Source organism: Tyto alba, unplaced genomic scaffold (assembly GCF_018691265.1).
Source record: "Tyto alba isolate M040663 unplaced genomic scaffold, T.alba_DEE_v4.0 Super-Scaffold_23, whole genome shotgun sequence".
Lineage (NCBI taxonomy): Eukaryota > Metazoa > Chordata > Aves > Strigiformes > Tytonidae > Tyto > Tyto alba.
In genome coordinates, this window is record NW_024881297.1 from 11,267,496 (window position 1) to 11,294,186 (window position 26,691).

At 41.2% G+C, this 26,691-nt stretch overlaps 1 protein-coding gene across 4 annotated transcripts in view; it reads left to right on the forward strand.

Annotated features, from left to right (window-relative positions):
- Positions 1 to 1,999: 1,999 nt before the first annotated feature.
- Positions 2,000 to 26,691, forward strand: part of INPP4B (inositol polyphosphate-4-phosphatase type II B) — a 342,715-nt gene continuing 318,023 nt past the window's right edge. For 2 of the 4 annotated variants that reach the window (XM_042796879.1, XM_042796880.1), the window contains exon 1: positions 11,401 to 11,855. The gene's annotated coding sequence lies outside the window, so the exon portion shown is untranslated. Of the gene's footprint in view, positions 2,011 to 11,400; positions 11,856 to 26,691 lie in introns of those variants that run through there. The other 2 variants (XM_042796878.1, XM_042796881.1) reach the window with 2 other exon arrangements.

Here is a 26,691-nt window from a genome sequence, read left to right on the forward strand (position 1 = left end):
AATTTCTCTTCACAGCAGAAGGAAATGTCCCCCAGATTCCTTTGGCAAAGGTTGCTGGATGATAGTTCTGTGGAAGCCAGCATTTGCTTCACCTCTTCTACTCTCACCTTTCTCACCCCACAAAATGTTTTGAGATTGATTTGAAGGATTGTTGTCTCTCCACAAAACAGCCCCTGTGCCATGTACAGCACAGGCTTCTCTCCTCCCTTCTCCCCAACATCCTAGGAACATCAAAACCTCTAAGAGTGGCTGCTCATACAAGCTGTGAGTAACACTAGAGCAAAGACAAGGTAGCCACAACGTGTGTCATCGCACCGGCTTGAGGGCGAAGAAGCAATGGAGTGCATTTGCCTCCGACTTGCTGTCCACCCCAACTCTTCCGTCTCAGCTCCTCTCTCACACCCTCCCCAGCCCACACCACAGAGTTAGGCTACTACCACATTTCCTGAGGTTCTGATGTGTAATTTTAACAAGAAATGGTAAAGGTGCAAGGTAATCCCTGTCTGTGGTTGGTTGGCAGGCAGTTACATATACATCTCGTACATAGTGGGTGAATCCTGTTCTTAGTCAGATGCTGTGGATTCAGAACAGTTTAGCTGGATCCAACAGAATTTCTCTGAATTTGTCACAGAAAGGAAAAAAGTAAACAGACTCTGAGCCAGTGTATGAAATGTAGACAGCTTAATACTTCTGTAAGAAGCTGTATTTTGTATTTCTTTTCTTGCTTGATTTACAAGCAGTATATGCGTACACCAGTTGATCTTACTTTGTCCCTAAAAATAACCGAGAGGAAGTGGTTAGAGTTATTTTATGTATTAACACCACCATCTACACTTGCTAAAATATTTTTCTAGGAGCATGTATTTTTGTAACTCTTAACATCTACTTAGCAACTAATGTTAGTTAACTAGTAAAAGAGAGAAAAAAAAAAAGACGAATGCAAGCATTTTATTATAATGGATTTATACTTCGAATGTGGAAGTAAGTTACCTTTTATTAAGTAGTCTTCACGAAAATAGTGGCAGTCACATAGGTTAATTAACCCTGAAATAGCTGAAATAGTGTTTACTCTGAAGACATTTATCTATGGGAGGTCAACCAAGCAAATTAGCACACTCTGAAGTTACTGTTACATACCTACCAAATATATATTTTGTTGAGAACAAGAAAAAATGTTTCTCTCTAACTAGATGTGTTATATCTACATAGCTATCTGCTCTATGTAGTTCTGCTTCAGGACACAGAATTCTTTATTTTTCATGATAGCAGCAAGATATTAGAATGTTTGCAGACAAATGCATTGTCCTGGGTTTGAGTGAGTGGTGGGGTTTTTGGGTAGCAGGGGGGGGTTACAGCGGTGGCCCCTTGTGAGAAGCTTCTCGAAGCTCCCCCAGCTGTAAGTCAGACCCACCTCCGCACCAAGGCAGAGCCAATGAGCTGCACCTCTGCGATAATGTATTTAAGAAAGGACCTAGGAGAAAGAGTTGGAGTTGTGAGGAGGAGTTGCAAGGACAAGTTGTGACATCTGTGTGAACACCAAAGTCAGTGGAGGAAAGGAAGAAGAAAGGAGGGGGAAGGTGTGCCAGGGCAGAGACTCTCCTGTATCCTGTGGTGAGACAGCAGGGCAGCCTACCCCGCCATTCACGAAAGTCTACGGTGGAGTAGACACTGATTTATGGCATGTGGGGGGACCTGCACAATAATTTAAGGTGACTGCACCCAAAGGAGGCTGGGACCCTGTGGGAAGAAGTAGCCCCCACTGTTGTAGTTCAGCGCTGGGAGGATTGCAGTGTGCAGGGGTGTCCCACGCCGGAGCAGCTTGGGAAGGGTCGCAGCCGTGGGAGGGACTCACATCAGAGAAAGTTTGTGGAGGACTGTCTCCTGTGAGAGGGGGACCATGCTGGAGGAGGGGGAAGAAGTTCCAGAAGTTTCCCCCCTCCCGAAGATGGAAGAGGTGGCAGAAATGACTGCACCCCCCATTCCCTGCCCCTGCGCCGCTGCGGGGAGGAGGTAGAGATATCGGGAGCAGAGTTGAACCCAGGAAGAAGGGAGGGGTGGAGGAAGGTGTTCTCAAGATGTGGCAATGCTTCTCACTGTCCTATTCTCTTAAGCGTTGTTGTTGTTGTTGTTGTTGTGCCTGTAATAAATGAATGTTGTTTTTTTTCCCCCCTAACAAGTCTGACTTTCATCCGTGACTGTAATGGGTGATTTATCCCTCTCTGTCCTTATCTTAAATCTCAAGGCTTTACTTATTTTCTCCTTCTCAGCACTGGGGGGGAGGAGGGAGTGAGCAGCTGCATAGCGCTCAGTTGTCCTCTGAGCTCAGACCACAACATACATAAAGCTTAGAGCTAAATATTCTTACTGTTGAGCTGCAGAAAGAGGTCCTAAAACTTCATAAGAATAACTGTTAAATTCAGTAGAATATTTGCATGTATCAAGATGACCTAGATAAAACTCAGGAAGGAGCAGGGGATAGTTCCTGATACCAATCTACTGCTAACCAGAGAAGCTGAGAGATATTAATTCCTGATAAAAATGGGCCTGACTTCTCATATGACCTGATACATGACTTAAATTATTTTAAATATGTTCCTCTTAAAATGAATAACAATACTTTGCTCTTGTGTAGAGTCTGTTGGTTGAGGATTTTAACTTGGGCTAAATGCTTCAATTAATGAAAGGCCAATGTGTCCTAGACATGGAGAGTGAAGCAGGCAATAGTCCAAGAGACTCAAAGAAAATATGGTTCCTTCCTAAGCTTTGTGACCCTTTTTAGGCCAACAATTTAATACGATTCCACTTCCTCCCAAGATCTTTGAGGCAGTCTACTGCCCTATGGCATGCAAAGGAAAGAATTTCCCCTGACACTTCCCAAAAATGAATTAATTTTTCTTGGTCAAAATAAGTCCCATAAGGCAAAGATCTTTTTTATAACTTGAATGGCACACAAGTGCTGAAGGGCCCAAATCTAACAGTTATAGCCAGGGCCCAAATCTAACAGTACCTTGAGAGGTCAGTGAGGGAGATTATTGCTATTTTACAAGTGGGTCAGATCCATACAAATTAAATGAAACTCTCAAAATTATGCAACAGATCAGTTGCAAAGCTGGACCTAAAACCCACTGTCCTCACCACCAATCACTATGTGCTAATTATTTCCATTTATTTTTTTTACTTTACAATGCAAGGCACACAGAGGAAGAAACAGACCTCAGCCAGCAGAGCATACAGCAGACTTTAAGCAGTGAATATCATTAGCTCTTAGCTAGTCAATTCATGTTACATACAAGTTTCTACAGGACAGACAGGGTCAAAATCCAAAATATATCAAAGATCAGGAGATGAGAAGTGAGGGACATAATCAGCTAGGCATATATCAAGCTCTCCAAAATATTCTTTGTATTACTGTTTTAAATTGCAGTATAGAGAAAAGAATGCACCATTAAGAGGTGATGATTTTAGATTAAGCATTTACCCTAAGAGAGGCTGCAATACCATACACAGACAAGAGACTGTTATTTTTGAATGGCATCAAATTGTGAACTGAAGCACAGTGGGTAGGAAAATACTGCAAAGGGTTTTGAAAGTGATTGCTCATCTGTGTAGTAAAATATATTCTTTTTAAAGTCCTGCTGTGACCAGTATAAAATGATCAGGGGTGAGAGTCTGCATGTGGTCTACCGAGGTGTAGAAAACAGAAGGAAAATCATTGGCCAACATAGGCCTGGGTACATTATAGGTACATGAATGAGCCAATGCAAAATGGCGATAGGAAATTATCCTACATGTAAAACTTCTCTGAAACCAAGGCGGCTGTGATTTAAAGCGTTAGCTGATTAGAACAGGTGCTAGCAAATTTTCAAACCAGGGGAGTCAGAGCTGTATTTTTCTTTCTTAAATTAGGAAAGTGTGACAGCAGGAGTTCAGCAAGAGCAAGAAGAGTTTTCCCCTTTGAGAGATGAGGTGTTACCAATTAGCTGACTGGTGGCATCTTGCCTCTGTGGCAGGCAGAGAGGAGCTCCCTGCTTCTGGTATTCACATGGAGGTGTGAGCCAGCCCCTCCTTCAGATCTGTCCCTTGAGGTGCCATACTTGCAACAGCCCGCTGCCCACTACTCAAACCTGCCTGCTTGCTGACTCAAGCACTGGCTGTGTCTTGTGAGTTCTCAGTTTTGCCACTTGGTATTTGAAGTGGTTAATCTTCTTCTGTTGTCAGTGACGTTCCCTTTGATGCATGGATGAAATACGGTCAGAGAAAAATGCATGCTGGAAGCTTTACGTTAAGTTTATCTGAGTGAATTCCTCTGGGGGTTGGTCTGCGGGGACGTGAGAGGGACAGAGCATCATGGCACAGGGCACCAGGTTCGTGCCCAGCTCTAAGGTTTTGTTAGCACACATGTCAGAAATCCACCCAGGACCTGTGAAATTTCTCATCTCAGGCTTTATTTCTATGCACCAAGCCCTGGGAAAATTGGCTACATCTAAGTTAAAGGCAAAATTGCTTCAGAAATCTGCTGCTCAACACAGTAGTGGACTTGCACAAAGCACTCAGTTATCAGCTCCACCTGTAACGCAGGCCTGGACTCCCTTCCATCAGAACAGGGAATGGCCAGTAAACAGAAGAAAATGCAACTTCTAAAGATTAATTATCCATTTGCATTCTCACCTTATTTCTGAACATTCTTTTCAAGCTCTAAACCCCTACGTTCATATGGAAGAGAGTATCTGTTAAAGCTTCAGCTTAAATTATTTTCTTTCGTTTTCAAGTGTTTTCTTCAGACAAGTGTGGTATCTTGTTGGGCTCCTCTTGCTATGAATTTCCACGGTATGCATTAGTGGATATATGTATGCAGCTGTAAAAGGAAATACATATTAAATGAGAATGGAGTTCACATAATCATTTTATCAAGCTACCAATGATAAGGTATCCTATCATTTTGCTACTTCAATCTGGCAGGGATCTGTGAATTTTCAATATTTTAGATGTTGCTTGTCTTCAACCAGCTGCTACAAATGGAGCCAAAATCTATTTCAAGGGAGGGTGTGAACTACTGTGTGAACTACTCCACTGAAAGCACTGGAAAGCTCTAAGGGCTTGGTTTTATATTGCAGCAAACCTTTTAATTTTCACCATGCAAAGTAGAAAAAAACCCCCAACCAAACAGAAAAAAAAAACTATCACGGTTTGAGAGAAAGTTGTCCTCAATATAATGTGATATAAATAATTACACCAGTGGAGAGCAATGCAAATGTGAACTCAGCTTCTTTCTGCCAATTCATCCCTTTGGAAAATGAAAGAATTAGGAACAGCTGGCCATTGGCAGGGACACTCTTTGTAGGCATTGCCATGCCAGGGGACAGGTTTTTTTTGTCTCTGAATGGTGAGGCAAAGGGAACATGGGATTAAATTTAGGACAAAACCAGATTCTCTTGAGTGTTTGGCAGAGTTTTAAAGGGAGAAGATTAATAATATTATTTTTTTGAGTAGGGAATGGTTACAGTTTTAACTTCTGAGAATGAAACTAGAAGTCTGAACTCTAATTTGAGGTGGCGGTTGTGGGAGGATAAAAAGTGCCATGAAACTGCACTGAAAGCCATAGGAATGGGGTTGGGGTTTGGTGTGGTTTTTTTCTGAGAAATTTTCTTGATAGCCTTTTTTATTTTTTTTTTTCTGGTGGATGTCAACACAGTGCTTTAAAACAGGTCTGTTCTAGCATCATACAAACCTTCCTTGAAATTCAGCCTACATAGGGAATGTGAAAAAAGCAATGACAAAATTTTGTCAGCACGTAGGGAATCATGTACTGCTTCCATTTCAGCTTGTCTGATGACTTTACTGTTTTAGACAGTAAACTAACTGGTGGCTCTGCCTTTCACCTTCTATCTGAAACAAGTATTTCCGAAAGATATTGAAGTATTTTTGCTTTCTGAGATAAAATAGAGCAGTGTGATTTTTTGGTAGTGTCCAACATCCTGTAACAGGGTGTTTGGCCTAAAAGATAGCATACGAAACTAGTAGACCTAATAAAAACTGTGGCTTCTGCCCTGTGTGTAGGTCAGTAAAAAGACCCCTAAAGTCCATAGAGTTTATACTAATGGAACTGAACCAATAATTTAATCACTGATCTTGGTTCTTTAAAGCCTTGCATGATGTATAGTTATTTACGTTGGTGCAAGGTAAGTGAGCAGAAAATGAAATGAAAACTCTTTTTTTTTTTTTTTTTTTAAATACAAGTCTTTAATACAAGATCAGCATATGTCTGTCTTGCCTGGCAAATATCTGATCCAGATTAGGCCTGGGCACATAAATGCATTATTGTCAAAGTGGCCAGAGCACATCATACAGTTATTATGCAAGCCTTAAGAGAGGCTACCTGACATAGAGGCTATTACAATAAAGTCACTCCATTATCATGTTTTGAACAGTAGAGTAGGCTTATGCTGTTCAGCATTTTGTGAAGCATGAATATGATATTTCCAAGGACATATTAGTGATAAAATGTTTGCTGTCCTTTGGAACTCTGTTTGTTGTTCCTTGGTTTTATACACAACTGGGCAGCAGTAAATGATGAAACTCAGAAGCTGCTATTAAGAAAAAGAACAATAATAGTGCTTTGTCTGGGATTTCTAAGACTGATTTTTTCCTGACAATGGGGCAAGAAGTGAAATTACTGTTCAGATTGGTGTTGATGGTAAATATTTGCATGATATAACCAATGCACAGAAAAACATTTGAGTTGGATAGCTTTGTTACAATCATTCCCTACTCATACAACAAGCACAATAAATATTGCCAAAGTGTAAAGGAAGCATATCTACCCGTCTTTCAGCAGGAGGTGCAATCTAGTCAGCACAAGACTTCAATCTGTTTTTTTTTTTTTTTTTTCTTTTATTATTTGCACTACCACCCATCTCTCGTTTAGTACACAGTATAATACTATCTCTGCAGTCGTGTTCTCCAGTGGTTCCCTACTGGTTTTCCTCATCATCTTTTGATGAAAAGTCTGCAATCATTTCAGATAACTGAGGAAGTGTTTTCCTTTGACATTGCTTTCTTTGGTATTGGGTAGTATGATATTTGTCTCAATTTCAGTTTCACCTCCGTTATTAGTTATACAGCTCTTCCTCTGGTGGGTGTTGATCCTGCAAGTTGTTCTGTGTTGGCAGTGGCCGGTACAGGCCTCCCTGGAGCCACGGGCACAATCGATTGCCCACGCAGAACCACCTGTAAAGTCAAGACCTTGATTTGTTCAGTAACACATGATTTTCAGTTCCCTTGCAGAACCTAGTTTACCATCTTCTTGCTTCTTTTATAATCATTCTGTAGCTGCACGATAATACGTATATTGGGTATAAATCATGATTAGCAGGGTAACTTTTTGCACACATTGATCATTAGTGTAAATAACAAGGTGTGAGGCACCAAGAGCCAAGCCAAGTTCACGGTCACTGGTTCTGTTGAAGAGCCTGACATAGTTCACAGATTTCAATTTTGTGCAGTAATCTACAGTGACACTGTTACGCAGAAAGCTGTGCCAGTCACGTTCAGTCCTGCTTAGGATGTGTTTTTGCTGATTTTCATTTGGTGTTGTAGGTTTTGGTTCAGTGCCAGAAGCATCCCTTTAGTTTCAGGCAGGGTTGTTGGTTCCACCATGAGTAGGAGAGTGGCTTTAAGGGGTTGGGAGTGATCAGCCACTGATAGGGAAACGGGTTATGCTTTCGTTAGGATTTAATTTTTGATTCCCTAGTTCTTTGCAATTATAAAGCAGGTATAAATTCAATACTCTTTGCTGTATTGTGGTTAGTATGAAGAAGTAATACAATTATGCTATGCAGTCATTCATACTAACTGTCTGGAGAACAAGCAGCCTTGGATTTTTACCCTAGCTCTGCCTTCAAAGATGCTTCAGTGCTAAGGAATACAGAATGGTTTACATCTTCTTCAGTTCCCCTTTGATACTGAGCCTAAATTTAACTACTCTGGCTGACAGAGCCCTGCTTTCTAACAAGGTTTTGTGTGACAGACCCCATTGCGTTTGGTGTACATTAACTCCCTTCCCTTGGTAAACTGTTGGACAGAGTGCCGATCGAAGATAACATGAAAAGAGCTTCTTGAAAACAAACCATTTCTATCCATCGAAATGTGCTCTGAGCAAAAGCCCATAGCAAAGGTTTGCATTTTCTCTTGCTTAGACCTTTACCTTTCCTTGAAAGTTTAGTGAATTCCTAGCAACACTGTTATTTCCCCCTGTGCACTGGGAGACTCGGATTGCTTGCTAGAGCTTCTCCAGCAGAAAGGCTCTACTCCAGCTGCTGACAGGCCATTAAATCCTGCTTCTTTCTCATCCTGAAGTTCTTTAATGATTTAGCGTTCTCTTTGATCTCAGGCCTTGGCCTGGAAATAGTAAACCTTGCTAGCCAGATTGGATCTGGCTAGCAGAGCGGGGATATTCTCCAATAGCTCCACGTGCTGTTGTTCCCTTGGGAAGTCCTAAGTCTGTCAGTTTAATTTCTTGTTTGCTCCCTTCCTCACCTCCTTATCCTCACCTTTTTCACTAAGTAAGAGACTCTTGAATTGACAGTCAAACAGAGTAGCATCAGACCAGGAAGCTTAGATATACTTAATATTTATAAGGTGGAATACAGGAGGTCATACATAGGAGTTGGGGAGTTAGCAGAAAGGGAGATTTTAAAGGAAGAAGCATGCTGATTTGAAAAATGTTGGGAAATACCAGTAAGTAACAGGAAAAAACTGCCCCAGTAAGCATTGCATTTTAATTTTCCTCCTGCTACTACAGCTGTCTGTTAAAGGCTGGGCTTCAGATGCTACTTTCCATATACCAGAATGAGTTGAATTATACAGCCAAGTACTTTGTCAGGTTGGTGTCTCATCTTCTAATGGCTCAAGTCTGCATTGCTTTTTTGAGAATGCTTTTATAGCTTGTCTGAAGCTTTCTGATACATTTATTATGAAGCACAGGTATATATAGGCTAAAATTTTCAAGCCTGAGTGGAAGCAGTTAGACACCCTAAATCCATATCTAGGCACTTAAGGTAATGTGATTTTCAGAGGTAGGGAGCATTGAAACACATCTGAAATAATTTTGAGCTCGGTACTTTTGAACATCAGATGACATTTTTTATGCTTAAGTTTAATTTCAAGCTCTGAAAATTTTGACTGTATGATGAAAGAGAGTTTTAGAGTATGTATTCATTTTAAAACATTTCAGAGGGGGATAAAACTCCGATTATCTTTTTTTTTTTTTTTTTTTTTTTTTTCCCCCCCATATTGACATATGGCGGGTTTCTGAACAGGCATCTTCCAGTAACAACTTGCATCTTAACATAAGAGTAATCTAAAAATCAGCCTTTTTCCTTCCTGTGGTCTGCAGTATGACTGGCTGTACAGCAAAGCCTCGCTCAAGAAAAAGTGTGCTTTAAGACAATACTTTTGATAACTGCTTCCTGTAATGTTCACTGTTGTATGTTTTTAAGGTTTCATGACTGAAATAAGAAAGCAGGTGTTCTCATAGCAATTCCTTCCAAATCTAACGGGACACCAATTTTACAGACTTTGTCCTCAGTTCTGAACATATCTAAGTGATTAGGTTTGCTTCCATTTGAAAAGGAACTGCAGACTAAACCTGAGTAGTAGTCAGTTCTTAAGGGAACACAGAGACAGAAACACCCTATGCTACTGAATTATATCAAGCTAAGTTTTGCGAGTTCCCTGTTCACAATCTGGATTTTCATTGGTGGCACTCTGAATCTGCTGGTACCGATTCCTCTGCTGGCAGGATCTTTTCTGCTATGTATTATGCTATGGAACATTAAAAATTGAACAAGAAGGAAGATTGTGAAGAAATTCCTGTTGTGAGAAGCATAATATTGTTCGTGAGAGATACTCGAGAGACTCATCTCTGAATTTAAAAGGCAGTTTCACGTTGTTACAACGGTTTGTTCAATATGAGCCTGATTCTGCAAACATTTATGCATGAGCAGCTTTACATAAATGGGTAGTTCCATCAAGCTAGGTTTTTGCTTATTACTTCTTATGTTCAAGTGTTTGGACAAAGCCAAATCACTCTCCCTCATGCCTTCTCAGTGTTTCCCTTTCATTTTTTACATAACTTATAGCAAAAGTATTTGGTTAGCTCCCCAGTTCTCCCAACTTTGTCTCTCTGTACAACTTTGAGTTCAAACTCTTGAAGCTAACTCAATCTTGCTTTGTGGAGATCGTTGTCAGGTTTTGTCCAGGTACCTTGTAGATGACCGCAGCTACTACGACACAGGAAACCATAAAATCCCACCCTGTAACAAATGCTACTGAGTAGGCTAAAGTCGCTATCTAATCTGCATTAACTTCAGTTATTTTGTGTATGATAGTGTAGGAGTTGCTTACACAGCTCAAATTCCAGACTGTGTCCCGCTAAAATGCACAAGTCGTCTCACTAGGATTAATCGAAGGTTGAAATATCAGAATTTATCTAGGTAGAAGAGAAATAAACTGGATTATATAAAGATTATTATAAAGTGAGTCAAACGCCTTAGAAATTACTCGGGTTTTGAATTCCTCTGTTGCCTTACACGCTAAACCAGCTGTCAGAGGCTGTCCTAAAGATGCTGTGCTTACTAGCCGACCTTCGTGCAGGCCAAAGGGGCCAGCTCGCCCATCGGGGCCTCGCTGAGGTGGCTGTCCCGAGGAAGTCAGATCGACCACACAAAGCCCAGCCCAGCTTCGGTGCGAAGCCATTTATTTACAAGGAGCCAAACCCCAAAAGCGACCCCGCACCTTGCCTCGACGCGGCCTGACCCCCGGCGCCGGCGGAGCCGGGGCTCCCTGCGGACCGAGGCCCGGGCTCGGGGAGGCCACGAGCCCTTTCTGGAGCGGCGGGGCCGGCGGAAGGGTAGGGGCAGCCCTCCCACCCCCCCGCTTCGCTGACAGGAAGGGGCTGCCCTCATCGCCTCCCCCCCCACCCCCCAAACTTTCGCAGCGCAGAAGAAGGCAGCCCGGCGGCTCCGAGAAGCCGCTCGCTCGCCTCCTGGGCAGCCCCCGTGCCCAGCTCTGGTAGCGGGAGGCGGCGGACATCTCCCCACGCTCACGCCGCTTTCCCCTGAGTGACCGTGCCCAGGGTTTTCCAGCCCGAGGGGCGGGGGAAGGTGCCGGCCGGGAGCTTGCCTACCCGCACCCCCCCCCCCCCCCCCGCCGCGCGCGCAGAGACCCCCTCGGGCCGAGCTCGCCGCCGCCGCCCCTCAGCCCCCTCCCCGGCGCTCGGCAAGGGGCGGCCGCGGAGGCCGGGCTCCCTCTGGGCGGCGGGAGGTGAATGGCAAGCGGCGGCTTCTCCCTCCCCCCCCACCCCCCCTCCCCGTGTCGGTCTCGCCTCCTCCAGCAGCAGCAGTAGCGGGTCACCTCTGCGCGGCTCCGCCGCGCCGCGCCGCGCCGCCGGCCGCAGGGCTGCCAGGGAGGCGGAGGCAGCGGCAGCGCCCGGCTCCCCTCCTCGCCGCGGGCTCACCTGCGGGGCCCGCCGCCGGCCTGCGGTGACATTGGGAGGGAGACTCGCCCGAGGGCGGCAGCGGGGAAGGGGGCGGTGGGGGCAAGCGGAGAGCTCCGGTGCCCGCGGCTAGCGCCAGCCGCCGCTCGCCCTCCCCAGGGCGGCGGGGCTCTGCCCGGCGCGGCTTGCCCGGGGAGTGGGGGCAGGCTGTTGCTCAGCCCTTCGTTTCCTCTCGCCTTTTTCGCGCTGCTGGAGGCTCCGGACTATAAATAGCAGGTCTCCAGCCGCCCGAGCGACACACGCACGCACCGGAGGAAAGTGCCGCGCCGGTCGCCCCACCGGGCGGGCAGCTGCCAGCCAGGTAACCGCCGCCCGGGGTGGGGTGGGCGTGTGGGGGGGACTCACGCCGCTGGCCAGGGTTTTCTTTCCTTGTTTCCCCTCTGGCTCCGTCGCGTCGGGAGAGGTGAAAAGCTGGGAATGGGTTCCGCCAAAGTCCCTCCCTTTTATTCCCTTATCAAGTTTGTTAAGGCTACAGCCCGCCCGCCGTGCGCAGCCCTGCCAGAAGGTGAAGGGCGCTCTCGTCGGGGGCCACCGCAGCCCGGCGGGCGGCGATTCCGGCCCGGGGGATGGGAGGGGGGTTCGCTGAGGGAGAGCGGCGATCCGGCCCGGGGGGGGGGTGGGGGGTGCGCTGAGGGCGGGCGGCGATCCGGCCCGGGGCGGGGGGTGCGCTGAGGGCGGCTGCCGCTCTCCCGCCTCCGGGGCGGGCACCGCGCCCCCCTCAGGGCCGGGGCTGAGGGGAGGGAGGCGGCCAGCCCGCCCCGGGGACCCCTTCCCGCCCGCCCGCCGTTCTCCGGGGATCACGGAGGGACGCGGGCTGCCGGGGCCAACTTCCAGCTGAGACCCGCTGGGGATTTCGCCTACTTTCTGCCCGCGGCGTTGCCCGCCGGGGAGCCCCGGGGCCGCCTCGGCCGCCGCGCCGGTGCCTGGCCGTTCTCCCCCCCGCGCAGCTGAAGCGGGTGACGCGGGTATTTGGGGACCTGATTTGCAAGGGTTTTCCGTCGTGTTTTAAAAGTTGGGGGTACTTGGCTGGTGAGGCGGGTGGCGGGCTCCCTAGGCGCCGCTAACGGGTTAATTGAGCTATAGGATCCCCACCTTGCACATAACAGCGTCTGCTGAAATGTGATGGAGACAAGAAGAAAGGTATTAGGTATGGATGATGAGTTGAGTGGAGTTGTAACTTGAAATTGTATCAGCCAGAAGAGGGGGGGCTGGGGGGGATGCTATTTAATTTCTGAACTGTGACCAAGTAGAGCTCTGTTTTCCCCCAAATGACATACAGATTTTGAAGCATGGATGGCAGAGCTCGTCCTGTCTGCTTGCATGGTCCCCAAAGCTAGCCTGGTGCCTTATCTGTAATAAAAATAATAGGATAAAGTCTTGTAGAGCTGTGTTTTCATCTGATGCATAATTATGTTTCCATTTGTCTTTCTCACCAGAAGAAATTTACTTGTTTATTTATCCATTAATGATGTGTTAAAATAGATATACTAAAATCAGGCCATATAGATGCCATTTAAATCTGGCTTTGAATCTCAAAAGCAAGACTAATTTTCAGTCTTCACTGGCTTACAGGCACCCTCTATCTATATTTAAAGCATGTCTACAAAGCAAGAGTGATGGGGGAAAATGTATGTTTCTCAGTCTGTATCAAAGCAAGAGTTTATATAAAAAATTGGTTAGCAACAAAACTTCTTACATTCAGAGAAGTATTTGTGAATGTGATAGCAGTCTTTAGAAAGGCAGCATTCCAGTAATTTATGGGGGTTTTTTTTAATGTTTTAATTTCACTTGATTAAATTTGAACTAGCTCTAAAGCCCTGCAGTATCTTAGGTTTTTTTGTCCCATGAACCTGTATATTGGATCAGGTTTGTGCATGTAGATCCTCATTACTGTAACTATCCATGCAGGACTGAATGCTGTTTACTTCATACATTCTGATAATTCCACTAAAATTAAGATACAAGTCACAAGATTAATACGAGCAGAAATTAGTCCTGTGAGATTTTTACAGCCCTGATGGCATTAGTGGGAGCATATGGCAGTGGTACTACTTCAGAGCCCTATTTTTGCTTTTTTTTCCTTTGCTTTCTGACAGACTTTCTACAGCATTCAAGATAAGATTAAATCTTTCTTTAAAATAAAGCTCTTATTTTTCTGGCTTTCTTGGACTATCTAAAGCTTCAAGTTCGAGTTCTCCATGGGTTCCTCAAACCCTGCAAGTGCTGCTGATCTGTCTTTTGCTCTGGTTTCTCTGGAGAGACTTACCTGTGAGGCTGGCTTAGCTCTCTTTGATCAAAGAATTCTGTCTTCCTCAGGCTAAGGTATATCAGTTTGAGCAGGTGTATCCAGGTGCCTCCTACAGATCCTGCTTTATGGCTGTCTCCTTATCCTTCTGATCAGACCTGAAGATTTCTCAACATTAGGTGAAGGTTTTCTGAATAAAAATGTATGATTAATACTGTGCTTAGTACCTGGAAGTCTACTGTACTGCAAGAAAACAAAAAAACCCCACCCCAAAACCTCAACAAGAACAAAACAAAACAAAACAAAAACCAAAAACCAGGAGTAGAAGATCTGCCTGGAGCATTGAAGTCAGCCTGTGGAGGATAGTGCTGCTAGTTGACAGTGAAGAGTGGAGGCTGCAAGACAGGCTGCAGGTGAAGCAATTGTTTGAACAGGCCTAGGCCTAAATCCACTATGAATTTTGGGCAGCAGTAGAGGGATTGATATGTCTGCTGAGTTATTTTCCTTGTTACAGATATATATTTTTGCATATGACTTCTGCAGAGAAATACGAAATCGATACTTTTTGGATTTATGTAGCAGACTTCCAAAAGAAAGTAAGACAGTTTGCTAGGAGACAAACTGAAAGGCGGAGAATTGCTCCCAACACTAACGTTTCTTCAAAATTTATGGTACCTTGAACCAGCATTCTTAAACACTTGGGCAGTCAGCTACGTTTTTCTCCCTAATTTATATTTTCATAACTTTTCCTGTATGCCAAATGCTCTGCCTGATAGAAATTTTTAGGAAGGGCTAGCTTTGTTTGGCTTATTAAATCTTTTGTATTACATTCATCACTGGTAACAATAAAATGTTAATGGTGAATGGTATTTATCACACTTCTGAGGAAGGATTTCTTCTTCCTAAGTAATCTGAAATCATATGAATCAAATTCTATGAAATATTTTTCCTTGGCTTCTTAAAGGAACCTGGAAATCTAACTTCATGTGTCAAACGTGGGGTGGACGGAAGGCTGAAATGCTATTTGGGGAGAGTAGGCACTCCTGGCGTCACCAAGCCTTTGGTCTTGCCTACTTACCCTGGGTTTAGGAGCCCCCCCCACACTTCCTGATTTCACCTACAAGCCTGTCAGTCTCGCTAGAATTTTGTCCCAGATTCTCTATCTTGTTCTTTAGAAGCAGTCACAGTTGGTTTTGCTCCTGCAGCCCTTAAGTTTTTTTTTTTTTTTTTAAACTTTTTATTTTTTTTAAAGGAATGCCAAATTCTTCCTTAGCTCTGCCAGATAAGGATCTGGTCAGTTAGTTTATCAGGCTCTCCTGTTGATAGTTGATCTATTACAGAAAACCTGAGAAAAACCTTGAAAGGCTAGCTGGATTGCCCAAGGTTTGAGTGTGGTTCTGGACTTCAGTTCATAGATGTCTTCACAGTGATAGAAGATTTTAATTAAGAAGACTTACTCGTCTTGATACAAAATCCACACTGGCAGTTCTAGGAAGGAGTTGAGGTTTGTGAATTTCAGTTTCCTGCTCTTTGGAAGACTATGTTCAGTGCTTGCCAGCTGAATATTAAGAAGAGAAAAAACTATAAATTAATGATGGAGGATTCTTTAGTTTATTTTCCCCACAATCTGGAAAGGTAGATTCAGTTATTTGTCCAGGTCAGTAGCAGGTAATTTCAGGGAAGAGGTTTTTTTTTTTCCCATTTCTTCTGTCATCATAAGTAAACTAAAGATGAGCAGAATCTCAAACAGTAAATCAGATTTATACAATGCATTCTATTCTGAAAATTACTGTTAGGAGACAGGATATGTTGTCTGTCTTCCAAGTCTTGTGTACCTTTTTGGCAAGGTATGCTGAGATAACATACTGAAAAGTGAAGTGGGCATCTTAACGCTGTACGAGGTACATTTAATAATTTGTCTTTTAAGAGGGAGTGAATAGAATGAATTGTATATGTTTTACTCTGTAGGTTTTACAAGTTTACAATGGTAAAGTTTGCTTACACATTTCAGCAATGGGTTTTAAATTGTTCTCGGAATCTTTAGTGGGACTATTTAAAAATGTAGAATTATTTCAGCTTCTGAGGTGTCTTAGATCCAAGTTCTGTAGAACTTGCCACCCTTCTGAATCCAGAAGAGACTGGGCAGGACAGTTTTTCTGTTTACAGTAGTTTCAACTCTATAGCTGCACAGGTGGTTTAATATTGAGTTAATGTGGATTAGGATGCTAGTAGGTGTTTTGCCTCAGCCTGACAAACTAAGCCTCCTCTTCCTGTTTGTCAGTGAATTTGTCCCATACATTCATTTAGATTGTTTTTAATGTTAAAGAAGTCTCTATTTAATGAAAATACGTAAGAAAACACAAGCTAAAGGTGCTTGCTAGACATGGTACTATGTCAGAGTTGTTTAATGTGATGCTGTTTATCAAGCTCATTTCTTTGGCAGGCTGAGTTTGTGCTCTGTTACTATGTGCCATGGCATTAAAAAGGAAATCCCGCTGTGGTTTTTGTGGTGGATGTTTTTTGTTTTGTTGTATATCCCGTTTCTATGAAATTTCATCCTATGCTGTGACCTCAGTGAATATTTATCCTGAGTAGGGTAGTAAAGTCAATCTGGGTTAAGTCTGTCTGGGGAGTATTTTCTCTTAAACTTACCATATATACATGACCACTTTCATTGGTATCAATTTCTTTAGTTCTGTTAGCGGTATACTTGTCAATAGGAGTTTCTTGCTCGCTGCAAAAATGCTAATTTGGCAAATAGAATGAAATCTCTTAATATGAGGCACTAAAAAGACTCAATTTTTTATTGTAATTGTAAGAGGTGGATGCGTAATGGACAATTAAGAGGGAGTAGGTCTTGTGGGAAATAAGCTTTTATTGTATTTTGACAGTTTTCCATGTACCATCAGGTTTTTGTATTGTTTGTTTATAAACTATGATCTTAGCATATTATAGCAATGCTAGTAAGATGAACGTAGGGTACATATTTCTGTTACGAAAATGACTCAAAAACATGAAAATGGGCATAAAAGTCTAGGAGCTAAATGTGCCTCGGTATCTTGTGTATTTACTGCTGTGTAAATGGAGCATTAAGCAGAACGCAGCAACAATTTGGTATTGTACAGTGTTTCTATTACAGCAGTGACATCACTGCTCTGCCTGGATTTTGTTTACTTTGTGTATGTGTAAATGGCTAAAGGAAACAGGTATGGGTAGAACTGAGTTTTATAGGATGAAATTACTTTCTCTGCCATAGTGACATAATTTTGGAATAAATCTCTTTAATGTGTTATTCTAGTTTATACTGTAAATGAGAACAGAATTTGGTACACAGAGTAGGAGCTACTGCATTTGACGTTCAGGCTAACGTCAGTCTGCTATATTTATAGATTTAAAAATATACTTTCAGTTGATGAGCTTTAATTTTTCAAATTAATAATCTGAAAGTTGGAGTGTGTATGAAAAGTGCCTTTTTGCTTTAGCCAACTAAGTGTGTGGGTTGGGCATTTTTTTTTTTTTTTTTTTTCCCTCCAGAAGACAGTTATAGAGCTATACTATATCTGGAATTTCTGTGTTATCGTCTGTCATGACACACAATTTGTGTGGCTTTTGTAGAGCGGCCATGTGGCGTAGCCTGTCTGTGTTAGTGTTAGCTGGAAATGATAAAGATGGCAATGCTTCCTCTGACCGTAAAGCAAACTTTCCTGCAGACCTGCACAACGGCTCTTTTTGCAGGAGCAGTGTGATCAGGCTCATCAGGCAGTGATGCAGCGATCCAACCTTGGAATAAAGATAGAGGATGTAAATGATGAAGAAACAACTGGTTTTATAAAAACAATACATTGAAATAAGCATTTTCAGTTTCGACCTGCTATTGAGAAATATTGTTTATTTTGATCTGTAGTTTCTATGCAAGCACAGATGCTTAGCCTTCATTAATTAAGTTTTCACTCAGGGAATTGACATTAAACATTTTTCCAAATGAATCATATCTGATGATTGTTCAGCCACCAAGTTAAAAATACATTTATATCATTCTTCATTGCATCTAGTAATTTTTTTTGGCTCTCCTACTGTCAGCATCAGATAGCTTTAAGTCTTGGTATTTTGTTTCAGCTGGCTAGTGTATTCTTTTCCTTCTAGGAATTGATAGTTTCCAAGTAAAATAAACAAAAGTGGTTGTTGCTATTTTTATGGAATTTTTTTGGTTTTGGATACCTCAGGTGCTGATAGTTGGGAGCTTGGAATGTATGAATATAGCCTACACTAGATGGCAGTGTAAATTATGAAGAAGCCTTAGGATATCTGAAATTCTTAACAAACCCAGTAGAAGAAGCTGCCACACTTATGGCTCAGTTCGTAGATAAATGTATTTTTACCGCATGTACTAATGTTAAATATAAGGTCACTTATTTTTCATGATCTAAATTTGTCTTGAATTACACTGAGTAAGAGAATATGTTTGGGCAGTTACTGTAAGATAACTGGCATACTGTAAACTCAGTCTACAGTTTAGTCTTGGTTAGCTGGCTTGCCTCTGTAGTTATTTATTGGTTAGGAAAATCACATGTATTTTTGAAAACGTTATTGGAGATGTATATTTTAAAACTGTAGGAAAAAATCTATCAACTGATAAAACAATGATGGGTGAGACTTCATTTTAATACTTTATAGCTGTGTTATGGCCATTTATCATTTACATAGGATGATCTGGAATGTATATGTCACTTTTTTTTTTTTTTTTTTTAATAAATAAGCCACAATCTCCAGGGCAAATTACTGATGTCAAATTGCAGTTACAGTTTATTGTCTTTCCCTTACAGAAAGTGTCTATATATGTGAAGCATTGGATATAAAACCAGTTGCTGCAATGTCAGTCTTGAAAAATTGCATGATGTATGAGCCTCAGAAAGCCCAAACTCACCTTAATGTTCTAGAAGAAATTCAAGGGGCCTCCAGTGAGAATGAGAGTTAGGACAGTTGTTTGTAAGCAAAATACATCCTTTGTTAATATACCTTGGAGTGCTCTCAAAGTTTTCCTTTAGCAGTGTCTGATTATACAAAAATTCTGATCAAGGTGGAGAAAATAACATTTACAAGAAATCTTTAAATCAGTTTCCATACCATCAAGATGCGACAGCCTAGAGAGAGATTTCTCTGATAAAGCATCAAATACGAGAGGGATTAGAGGACCTAGCCTATAAAGGTTGTGTGCATAGTTGTTGAGCTGCTTTGTTATATACTTGCAAGTGAAATTAGAAAGCAGTTTGATGTAACACCATGTAAAAGTTTTACATTTTTATAAATTGGATTTTCTTTCTCTGACAAAAATGAAAAGCATGGTCACAATAGCTTCTTTGGCACTGTGTGCTGGAAAAAACAAAGCTATCCACACGCTGGGATTATTAAATGTGCTCAGGCTGTCAATATATGTATGAAAATATATGTAGTACTGTGTACTAAAATTGATCAGTAATCAATCTGATGGTAAATTAGGAACACTGCATATGCTTAAGTCATGACATGCCGAATATGTCTGAGGAAAGAATATAGTCCAAAATCCCAGTTTCTGATAATGACTCCATTTAAGTAGAAGATAGAAAAGTACTATAAAACAATAGAAGTGTTTAGTGAGGAAGTAACAGTTCCCTTTCCTTGTGTTTCTGCTACTACTATAATGCTTTTTTCACAGAAAAGAATGTCAGGTACCGTTGATACCTGTAATATCGGTATTTTGAAGATAATGTGAAAGATTTACCAGCAGAAAATATAGATGTTCAGGTAAACCTATGCTTGGAGACATACTCTGTGTGTGTATATGGGTCTCTGAGAGACACAGTAAATAGTGTCTGTCTATGCTTATGTAGTCTTTTGAAACTTCAGCTTTACCTTTTATCATTCATAGATTGCAACAAATGAAACCTTGCATAAATTCTCCTCGGCAACTCAGATTCTTAGTTGTTGCTTGAACTCCAAGTGAAAATTGAGCTACCACGTCTCAGTTCAGATCTTTTTGGTTCAGCATTCACAGATAATTTTTTGTTTTGTTTTGATTAGTGTTCTTAATTGAATGGCAAACTGTGGTAACCTTGCACAAAATAAAAAGCATGTTAAACACCGGTTTATTCCCCAAAAAGTTGTGAGTGCTCCTATTAATGTGAATAGGAGTTGTCCTACAATTTGCAGCAGAAGACTGATCTAAAGATATGTGGGAACCTGACAAAAGCATACTGCGAGAAGTTGCCAACTGACTCACAGGCTGAAAGGATACAAGCATTGAAGCAAGATTAAATGGCAGTTTATTTTAGACACATATAAAAAGTATTCCAGAAATAAACTGATCTGGTGTCCAGCACTCTCACCTCCAACCACATTCATGGGGAAACTACAATCCCTTTGTCCAGTTTGGGATCGTGTTTCATAAACACTGAGGAGGCTTGATTTGTGCAGGTGTGATGGTATCAGTTTTATGTTTTGTTTTGTTTTGTTTTTCCCCCACCTCCTTCAGTCTGGAGGTTGGTCACTCAGTTTCCTGATACTTTTCTTCTGGGCTCACACTTGGCTATTGTTTGAGATCCACCAGCTTGTTCTCTTTTTTTAACTTTACTTTTTTTTTTTTTTTTTTTTTTTTTTTTTTTTTTTTTAACTTTACTGCTGAGGTTGGGTTTTGTAGTTGTTTATGTGTTTGGGATGCTCATGAATGTGTCGTGCCCATGGCATGCTGTGTGACTACCAAAGTAACCCTCTTAGTTTACTGTTCTTGGTAGTATAATGTTACAAGGAAGGTAAAAACTTTTTATTTATTTTCCTTTTTTTGCATGTGTAGGAGAAAATTCCTCTGGTTCTGTTACCACAGGTGTTTCAGTTGCCCGTTAGATACAGCTTTCTTGTCTGTTACGTGTGGTCATAGGTGCAGGTTGGGGGAATTACTGATACTGTTCTTGGGAACATGGTAATGAGTCCCAGATTAAGCTTCTGGAGCTCCTGGGAACAAGTCACTTCTTACCTGAGCAATGGGGACAAAGGGAAGCTAAACCTTCTGGAATCATCCACTTATTCTTCTAGTACAGTCAAAGTTTGCAATCTTCTCCTTGGTGGTAGCGTTTGTTTGTTATCATATTTAAATAAATATGATGTTTCACTAAGCAACATGCTACAGTCGTTTCCATGTTACTATGAGAAGATACATTTATAATAATTATTTAAAATACCTAATTCAGCACTTGCTCAACTTGTTGAACAGCTTGCTAATGATGTGTCCTAGAGTTATCTATGAATATTTATTAAGATTTATATCAACAACAGAACACAGAAAAACTGTACGCTTTTTCAAAATAAAAATTATGGTTACTCATTTTCATTGCACTGAAATTACCTTAATAATCAATTTTGGTATGTTACCATAGAATGACATGCTTGGGCATTTTGCCTGAAGCAGTGATCTATTTTTTTTTTTCTCCTCTGTCTTATCTAGTTCATCAAAACAGCATAGTGCAGGTAAAGTGGAATTTTACCTGAGGTTTGTGTTTACCTCTTTTTTGTAAGTACAAAAATAATCAATAGCTTTGTGCTAATGTTCCAGTTGGGGAAAAAAAATAAACCAAAACACATGTACCTTTTGCCTATTTTAAATAAAATACTGATAAAGATCTAGCTCATATCTGTGGGAATTTTTGTTCTTGTCAGATACTTCCTAGTTTCTGAAAAACACCAGCTTTGAGAATCTATTTGAGAGCAATGTCTATCACTGTAGTTTGAAGGTTAAGGTGAAATATTTTTACAAAAATTGAATTACGAAGTGCAAGGATAGTGAAAACATAGCAGAAGATATATTTTAAAGCTATTTTAAAAGACAATACCAGCCCACCAGTTACAACCCTAGTTTTTCATTTCTGTATTTGGAGCAGTGTTGCAGCTTTACATCCAGATGATTTGTTAGTTCTGCTGTAGTAAATAATTCAAAAGAGCCTTTGTTGTGTAGTCAGCAAAGTCACGTATCTCTCACCTCCCCTAAGTGATGGGAGAAGATTCTGACCCCATTTGCAGTGCTATAAGTTTATTGAAGCTCAAGGAAGCACTCTGTAAGATCTTGGCTTTGGGGTTTTGTTTTCTAAAAAAAATTTGATTAGCTTAAGTTAAAAATTAGATTTTAAAAATTATTAGTAATGTAGCCCCTCTTGCGTTCAGTCTGGAAATGCAGAGAAGGGACAGGAAAGTGAGAGACACATAGATGTGCTGGTATCTTGGAAGGAAGTATAGGTCCCATCTTGAAAACGTACCATTGGGGTGAGGCTCAGACTTGCATTTCGGTCAAATGTACTGATGTCTTGAACAGGCAAGGTCAGCTGTGCCTCTGTTAGGATGGCAGTGAGAAACATGAGGAGAGCTAGTGTCTGCAGAGCAGAGAACCACTGGGGAGTCATGAAAACATCATGGCTAGTAGAAATTTTCCTAACAGATGGGAAATGAAGGGATTTGCAGTGAAAAGTCTCAGTGTTGCAGCTTTCCTGAGTCTTTAACAAGGAAGTTAAGTCTTTGTGTGCTTGACCACTTTCCATCTTACCTCAAAGATTGTTTTGCCCCTGTTTATGTTTAGAGAACTTCTGTGTATATGAGATGATGAGCTGGCTGCCTCCTTAGTGTTCACATGTGAGACTGACTCCCTTTATGAGGTAGGAATGCAACCGAGTGCATTTGAGTCAGAGGGAGCACCAGTGCTTTAATTTGGGTTTGTGAGTATCTTGATGAAACATTTCTGGTTCTCTTTTACTAATTGTGTTAGCCATGATAATGTGTCCTGTTCTTTGTCTTGTGTGTTGTTTATACAATGTGAAGCACAAAAATCAGACTTTCCTATTTATTTCCTGGTTCCATTTTTTCTTTTTTTTTTTTTTTTTTTTTTTACTTTTGCCTGCCTGACATGATGTCCCGGCCTTGCAAGGTCTGTAATGCCTCCTTTCTAGATACCCTATGGTAAGCTTCAGATCTAGACACCCTATGGTAAGCTTTTACTATCCACAGGGACCTTGTTAGGTTTGAGAAGCAGACAAATGTGAACCTCATGGAGTTCAAAAAGACCAAGTGCAAGGTTCTGCACCCAAGTCCAGGCAATCACCAATATCCGTACAGCCTGGGTGATGAACTGATTGAGAGCAGCCTGGCTGAGAAGAAGGGCTGGTGGATGAAAAATGAGAAGTGAGCTGGGAATGTGTGCTTGAAGCCCAGAGGGCCGCTTGTATTCTGGTCTGCAAAAAAAGCAGCAGGGCCAGCAGGTCAAGGGAGGTTTTTCTCTCCCTCTACTCTGCTCTCGTGAGACTGTACCTGGAGCACTGCGTCCTGCTCTGGGGTCCTCAGCACAGGAAAGACATAAGCATGTTAGAGCAGGTCCAGAGGAGGGTCACAAAAATTCTCAAAGAGCTGGAACACCTCTTCTCTAAAGAAAGGCTGAGAGTTGGGGTTGTTCAGCCTGGAGAAGGCTCCAGTGAGACCTTACTGCAGCCATTCAATACTTATGAGAAGTGGGCTTATAAGAAAGACAGAGAAAGAGTTTGTACCGGGGCTTGTATTGATAGGACAAGGAGTAATGGTTTTAAGCTGAAAGAGTGCAGATGTAGATGAGATATAAGGAAGCAAATCTTCCCTGTGCGGGGGGTGAGGCGCTGGCCCAGGGTGCCCAGAGCAGCTGTGGCTGCCCCCTCCCTGGAAGGGTTCAAGGCCAGGTTGGACGGGGCTGGGAGCACCCTGGGCTGGGGGAAGGGGGCCCTGCCCGGGGCAGAGGGGGTGGAACTAAATGATCTTTAAGGTCCCTTCCAACCCAAACTGTTTGCTAGTTTGCTGATCAGGATTTGCCTTTCAAACTGTCCCATAGTGTTAGTCTGAGTGGTTATTTGGGAGATAAAAAGATTTGTGTTTGTTTTGATTGGTTCATAATTGTTTCAATTCTTAATGAAGATGTAATTTAGGTTTTATATGTAGAACTACTGTTGGACAAGCAGACCTTGAAATAAAGTAAATTCTTTTTTTTTTTTTTTTTTTTTAAATGAAAGGTACATATAGTTATTTTTCGGAACTTAATGAGAAGTGTTCAGTATGCCTTTGTTCATTAGTGAAGAAAACTTGTCAAGTCTCTGACATGCTACAGTTAACTTGTCCTCATATTACAGTCAGTGATACTGGTTTTTGCTCTTTCTTCATACGTGGTTATCTTTCAGCTTGTTCTATTTCTGTCTAAATAGTGGTCCCATGCTAGCCCAGTGAAGGATATTCATAGCTTTCAGACCCAGTTCTTACCACATGCAGACTGCTAAGAGCATCAGACAGTATAAGCCAGGGCCTAGCACTGAGGTGGGGGAGGCATGTGACTTATCATGCGTGCTCTTTGCAGTAGAATTTTCTTCATCTGATGGATGATGCAACCAAACGAGTAAAAAAACCCAAGATCTTATAATATCTGTAGGTAGCAGGTATCTGTGTAGCTCAGGCAACTGAAAAGAAATAAAATATTTATACTATATTTTAAATGAACACTGCCTCAGTCCATCAATTTAAAAGACATCATATGTGAAGAAGAGGACACAAAGTGTAAGTAAGTTCATAAGACTGAATAGAGAAAGACAGATAGATAATTCTTTTTTGTTTTTGCTATGCCACACATAAAATAATAAATGCCTTAAAAGAATTACCAGGCAAGGAGGAGATAATTAAACTATCAAACACAGGGAATTTCATGGCCATTGTGGGTAAACAACTCTGGCTGCTCCAGGCAAGGGACCAACTTAATTAAAAAAATAAAAAAAATCTAATATCTAATTTAGTTAACCCATTTATCAAAGAAATACGTTGGAAAACCATTAGTCTTTCTGCAGTCATTAACACTTAGGCAAAGTGCAACATTTTAGAAAGGGAACTTCCTAATCCATCTTCAGGATTACTTTAAAAATGTATAAACAGCATGGTGTGCGAAAGTTTTTTGTTTTGTTTTTTTTTTTTTTTCTTCTCCTAACTACCTGATACTTCATATCATTTTTTCATAATAAAATATTTAATTGTCCTCTTCTAAATAAGGGGAAAGCTGATAACTGTAGCAGGAGTTGCATTTTCTTCTGTCTATTGGAAGATAAGTACCTTATGACCTTTCTGTTAGTATTTACTGTGTACTCCACAGATATAAAACTACCTCTTAGTTGGTCTTGATGATACATGGCTAATTAAAGTTTGTTTTTTCTCACTTCTAACAATGAGTCTGATAAGGCTTTTTCTTTGAGAAAAATGTATTTTATCTCATGTATAGATAATGGTAGTTTTAATGAGATATTGACTGTTAGAAAATATTCTTAGGTATTTAAAAATTAAGGAAATAATAAAACCACCAAGGCACAACTCTTTTGTATTAATTTCTTTATCTAGTTACAGCAGCCAGCGGAGATTTTTTAATCATTTTTTAATTGTGCTAACAAAGAAGGAATAGTAAGCAAGCCAACATACAGTCTGGAAAAGTACTAAAAAAAAAAAAAAGTGTTGTTCCATAGTAAAGATATAAATAACTTTACAATTGACAGAGTAAAGGCAGATAGACACTTGAGAATCACAGAGTTAACTTACATTAGCATACCAGACAACAAATCCCCAAATCATACGGAAAATGCATTATTGTTCAAGAAACATTAAATAAGCTGCAGTGCCGTGTTGGAGTAAGGGGTGAATTTAGACAACTGTGAAGCCAACAGTTTTGAAGCGTGAAGCAGCCCTGGTTTGTATTCTATGTGATTTGGAATGAATAGCTCTTCAATATAGGGCAATGTGAGAAGGAAAAGATCAATTATTTTCTGAAGGGAGGAAATGTGGAGAGTTTTTTTAAACTACAATACAAAAATCTTAGAATATTTTTTGCCATGTTTCCCCTTGGTTACTGTGGTGAGAGACACTTCTGCTCCCAAAGGTGAAAGTGTTACAAAATTAGCATGTATCCACTTTTTCTACTAATTCCTGTGGTATCTGGTCTCCTCAAAACTCCACTGGGAACAGATGCTTTAATCAGCAGACAAGTTAACCCAGAGAGCATTGCTATGTTTTTTATTCCACAATTTATCCAGGGATTTGGCTAGGGGATTTGGAATGGCCTGTTGAGTATCTGTCATGCCTGTCCTTACCAGTCTGCGTGTCACAACCAGATAAAATAACACTGTATGTGGTTGGGATAGTAGTATCAAGCCAGATGTACTCCTCCTGTAATTTACTACTCTAAATAAGTAAGGTTGAGGAGTAAGGATTTAGCAGATGAGAGCATCAGTTGGGGAATTTGCTGCTCATGTGGTTTTTTTTAAGGGCAAGGAAGATGAGGGAGAAAAGGCAGGTTAGATCTTGAAGTTCTGTATACAGGGTATGGTATTGGTAGGTATGATTCCAGGACTTTGGTATTTTCAAAATATTCAAAGAAATTAATAGATAACAGCAACTAGATTCAACTTCAGATTCATATTATTACAGGACATAGTTATATAGCACATTTTTTTGCAAGTAATTTTCCAGTCTTACTTTTAGTTGTGGATTTAATATTTAAAATGTGAGGATTCTTAATGTTAATAGTAATATTAAGGAACATTAATATTTAATTTGGTGTCATAAGAAATACTTTATAGTCATTTTTGTAGATGAAATAGGTAAGATAGCTCTCATAGTTCCTTTGGAATTTTGGTGCTTATTAATCACTCTTTGCTTAAGGGGTAAGGCATAAAACCTTCCTTTGAATGTGTCTGCCAGAAGTTAGATTACACTGGAACTAAATACACACAAAGTTGTAAGGAATTTAGATTAAGATCCATATATGTAGATTTTTAAGTTACCTTAATCCTGAAAAACAAAGCTGAAAGTTCTCATCTGTGTCAGCACTACA